The sequence below is a fragment of the Armigeres subalbatus genome, unplaced genomic scaffold, assembly GCF_024139115.2.
Source record: "Armigeres subalbatus isolate Guangzhou_Male unplaced genomic scaffold, GZ_Asu_2 Contig465, whole genome shotgun sequence".
NCBI lineage: Eukaryota > Metazoa > Arthropoda > Insecta > Diptera > Culicidae > Armigeres > Armigeres subalbatus.
The window spans coordinates 164,440-170,067 of NW_026943222.1; positions in this window are offsets into that span (position 1 = coordinate 164,440).

The following is a 5,628-nucleotide window of genomic DNA, read 5'->3' on the forward strand; positions in this document are numbered from 1 at the left end:
CGGGTACAATTCGGCCACATCGGTCATAATCCGGGGACCAACGAAATGGCCATTTTCTAAATTGATTCAAAATAGGTCGTGCGACACCTCAAACTTCATGATTTTACAAAGCAATGATGAGAATGATATTTTTAGGGTTCCTGGCCCACTCGGATTCAATCCAGCCACATCGGTCACAATCCGGGGACCAACGGAATTGCCATTTTCTAAATTGATTCGAAATAGGTCGTGTGACACTTCAAACTTCTTGATTTTACAAAGCAATGATGGGAATGATATTTTGAGGGGTTCCTGGCCCACTCGGATTCAATCCGGCCACATCGGTCACAATCCGAATCAATCTAAATTGATTCGAAATAGGTCGTCCGACACCACAAACTTCATGATTTTCCAAAGCAATGATGGGAATGATATTCTTAGGGTTCCTGGCCCACTCGGATCCAATCCGGCCACATCGGTCCCAATCCGGGGACCAACGAAATGGCCATTTTCAAAATTGTTTCAAAATAGGTCGTGCGACACCTCAAACTTCATGATTCTACAAAGCAATGATGAGAATGATATTTTTAGGGTTCCTGGCCCACACGGATCGATTCCGGCCACAATCCGGAGGACCTACGGAATGGCCATTTTCTAAATTGATGCAAAATAGGTCGTGCGACACCTCAAACTTCATGATTTCACAAAGCAATGATGAGAATGATATTTTTAGGGTTCCTGGCCCACACGGATCGATTCCGGCCACAATCCGGGGACCTACGGAATGTTCATTTTCTAAATTGATTTAAAATAGATCGTGCGACACTTCAAACTTCATGATTTCACAAAGCAATGATGGGATTGATATGTTTAAAGTGCCTGGCCCACTCGAATTCAATCTGGCCACAGCGGTCACAATCTGGGACCCACGATGGCCATTTTCTAAATCAATTCTAAATAGGTCATGTGACCATGGATCCCAATTTTTGATTTATACTAGTTTCGAGGCTATCTACAGTACGATTCCAGAATTATTCCAGATTCCGTTGGGGTCAGTTGTCCCCGGAATAAGTGGCCATTTACAATTTTAAGTCAAAACAGGTCGTGCGACACCTCAAACTTCATGATTTCACAAAGCAATGATGGGAATGATATTTTTAGGGTTCCTGGCCCACTCGGACTCAATCTGGCCACATCGGTCACAATCCGGGGACCAACGGAACGGCCATTTTTTAAATTGATTCAAAATTAGTCGTGCGACACCTCAAATTTCATGATTTTACAAAGCAATGATAGAATGATATATTTAGGGTTCCTGACCCACTCGGATACAATCGGTCACAATCCGGGGACCAACGGAATGGCCATTTTCAAAATTGATTCAAAATAGGTCGTGCGACACCTCAAACTTCATTATTTTACAAAGCAATGATGGGAATGATGTTTTTAGGGTTCCTGACCCACTCGGGTACAATTCGGCCACATCGGTCATAATCCGGGGACCAACGAAATGGCCATTTTCTAAATTGATTCAAAATAGGTCGTGCGACACCTCAAACTTCATGATTTTACAAAGCAATGATGAGAATGATATTTTTAGGGTTCCTGGCCCACTCGGATTCAATCCGGCCACATCGGTCCCAATCCGGGGACCAACGGAATGGCCATTTTCTAAATTTATGCAAAATAGGTCGTGCGACACCTCAAACTTCATGATTTTACAAAGCAATGATGGGAATGATATTTTTAGGGTTCCTGGCCCACTCGGATTCAATCCGGCCACATCGGTCACAATCCGGAAACCAACGGAATGGCCATTTTCTAAATTGATTCAAAATAGGTCGTGCGACACCTCAAACTTCATGATTTTACAAAGCAATGATGAGAATGATATTTTTAGGGTTCCTGGCCCACTCGGATTCAATCCGGCCACATCGGTCCTAATCCGGTGACATACGGAATAACCATTTTCTAAAGTGAGTCAAAATAGGTCGTGCGACACCTCAAACTTTATGATTTTACAAAGCAATGATGAGAATGATATTTTTAGGGTTCCTGACCCACTCTGATCGATTCCGGCCACAATCCGGAGGACCTACGGAATGGCCATTTTCTAAATTGATGCAAAATAGGTCGTGCGACACCTCAAACTTCATGATTTCACAAAGCAATGATGAGAATGATATTTTTAGGGTTCCTGGCCCACACGGATCGATTCCGACCACAATCCGGAGGACCTACGGAATGGCCATTTTCTTAATTGATGCAAAATAGGTCGTGCGACACCTCAAACTTCATGATTTTCCAAGCAATGATGGGAATGATATTTTTAGGGTTCCTGGCCCACTCGGATATATTCCGGCCACAATCCGGAGGACCTACGGAATGGCCATTTTCTAAATTGATTCAAAATAGGTCGTGCGACACCTCAAACTTCATGATTTCACAAAGCAATGATGGGAATGATATTTTTGGGGTTCCTGGCCTCACTGGATTCAATCTGGCCCACATCGGTCACAATCCGGGGACCTACGGGATGGCCTTTTTCTAATTTAATTCAAAATAGGTCATGTGACACCTCAAACTTCATGATTTTACAAAGGTATGATGGGAATAATACAAGGGCGTGGCCAGAGTGGGCAGGTTGGGCTCAAGAATTCTCCTTTAAATCCTTGAAAAGTTCCTGGGAACTTCTAGATTCCTCCGAAAGTAATCCACAAATTCCTCTGAAAATCGTTCGAAAATCTTTCTCATGTAATTGTAATTTCTCCTTATCTAGAAACCCCTCACTAAATTTGTTTTTTAGGAAGATTTTGCTGAAGATTTCTTTTCTTCTCCAATTTTTCCTTCTAGACATTTCTTTGGCTATTATTCCAGAAAAAACCTCCGGCATTCCATTCGTGAGTTCCTTCAAGAATAAAAACGGAATTTCTTTTCAAAATTCCGCTAGAAGTTTCTTCAGAAATTTATGACGGAAATCCTCCGATTTCGCTCTACAATTTCACTTGTAAATCTATAAGAAATTCCTTCGGAAATTCTTCTAGGAACTTCTCCGGGTATTCCTCCAGGAACTCTTCCTTTAATTCCTCAAGGATAACTTTCAGGAGTTTTTCCGGTAATACCTCCATAAATTTAATAGCAAAATCCTCTAGGATTTCAATCTGGAATTCTTACCGCTATTACTTCAGAATATCTTTCAAGAATTCATCTAAAAATTTCTTTAGGAATGTATCCAGGAATTCGTCCATATATTTCCTCAGAAATTCTTCCAGGTATTTTCAGGAATTGCTTCAGGTACTTCTTCAGAAATTCCTTCAGGAATTTCTCCCGAAATTTTTCCGTGGAATTGTCCTGGAATGCTTTCCGGACTTCACAATTCACTCCAGAATTTAAATTCGGATATTAATTTGAGAGTTCCTCCAAGATATCTTTCAAGAGTTCTTCCAAGTATTTCTTCAGAACTATCTCTGGGAATTCATCCGGTAATTTTTTCAGCATTTCATCTGGGAATTTCTGCAATAATTTCACCTGGTATTTTTCCGGGAATTCCTTCATATATTTATCCAGAAATTCCTTCATGACCTTCTCCAAGAATTAGTTCGGGACTTTCTTGTGAGAATTCTTCCGGAAGTGCTTGTGGGACCTCCACCAGGAGTTTTTCCAAGAGTTCCTCTGTGAATCCCTCCAAGAACTTCACAGGGAAATCGAGGAGGATATATGGCAGGAATTTCATGGGAAATGGAATTTCGGAAGTTCCTCTAGAAATTCAGCTCCGGGTATTCCAAAGACTGTTCCTCTGAAAATTTCTCAGGGAGTTCCAGCAGTAGCTCCTCCGGGAATTCATTCGGAGAATTTCTCTGGGAGTTGCTCTGGAAGATTTTTTGAGAACTCTTCCAGGAGTTCCTCCTGGAATTCTTACGGAAGTTCATTTGGGAGTTCATCCAAGAGTTCTTACGAGAGTTACTCTAAAAACTCTTCCTGTAGTCCTTTAAGAAATTCCTCCAGAAGTTCCATCGGAAGTTCCTCCGAAAAATCCTCTGATAATTTCTCCAGAAATTCCTCCAGGAGCTCCTCCGGAAATTACTCCAGGAGTTCCTTCTTAGAGGAACACTCGGGGGAACTGCCGTAGAAATTTTCGCAGGAATGCTCATAGAAACTGCCGGTGGATCTCCTGGAGGAATTCTCGTAGTAACTGCCGAAAGAGCTCCCGGAGGAATTTCAGGAGGAACTCCTAGCAGAATTCCTAGAGGGACTCCCAGAGAAACTATTGGAAGAACTTTGGGAGGAATTTCCAGCTAAATTTCTGAAAAAGGACTAAATGATTTCCTGAAAAAGACTGCATGATTTCCTGGAAGAGCTACTGGTAGAACTCCCGGAGGCATTTTTGAAATAACTTCCGGAGGAATTTCTGAAAAAACTCCCGGGAGAATTTTCAAATGAACCCCCGAAGGAATTGCCAGTGAAACTACCAGAAGAATACTCGAAAAAAATCTTGGATAATTCATCTTATACACAAATCTTGTCTAGCTGAAACTTTTTAGGGGTATATAGCTGAGCTGGATCATCATCTTCATCAGAGGACCTCCTGGAGATTACCTTCAGGAGCTCCCAGAGAAATTCTCGGTGGAGCTTCTGGAGGATTTTCTATATAAATTGATTTCATTTACGGTATAATTTCTGTATAAATTTTCGGTGGAAACCCTGGGTGTCTGGATTGTGACCGATGTGGTCGGAATGAATCCGAGTTGGCCAGGAACCCTAAAAATATCATTCTCATCATTGCTTTGTAAAATCATGAAGTTTGAGGTGTCGCACGACCTATTTTGAATCAATTTAGAAAATGGCCATTCCGTTGGTCCCCGGATTGTGACTGATGTGGCCGGATTGAATCTGAGTCAGAAACCCTAAAAATATCATTCTCATCATTGCTTTGTGAAATCATGAAGTTTGAGGTGTCGCACGACCTGTTTAGAATCAATTTAGAAAATGGCCATTCCGTAGGTCCTCCGGATTGTGGCCGGAATGGATTCGAGTGGGCCAGGAACCCCAAAAATATCATTCTCATCATTGATTTGTAAAATCATGAAGTTTGAGGTGTAGCACGACCTATTTTGAATCAATTTAGAAAATGGCCATTCCAGTAGGTCCCCTGAATTGTGACCGATGTGATTGGATTGAATCCGAGTGGGCCAGGAACCCATAAATATCATTCTCATTATTGCTTTGTGAAATCATGAAGTTTGAGGTGTCGCACGACCTATTTTGAATCAATTTAGAAAATGGCCATTCCGTAGGTCCCCGGATTGTGACCAATGTGGCCGGATTGAATCCGAGTGGGCCAGGAACCCTAAAAATATCATTCTCATCATTGCTTTGTGAAATCATGAAGTTTGAGGTGTCGCACGACCTATTTTGAATCAAATAGAAAATGGCCATTCCGTAGTTCCCCGGATTGTGACCAATGTGGCCGGATTGAATCCGAGTGGGCCAGGAACCCTAAAAATATCATTCTCATCATTGCTTTGTGGAATCATGAAGTTTGAGGTGTCGCACGACCTATTTTGCATCAATTTAGAAAATGGCCATTCCGTAGGTCCTCCGGATTGTGGCCGGAATGGATCCGAGTGGGCCAGGAACCCTAAAAATATC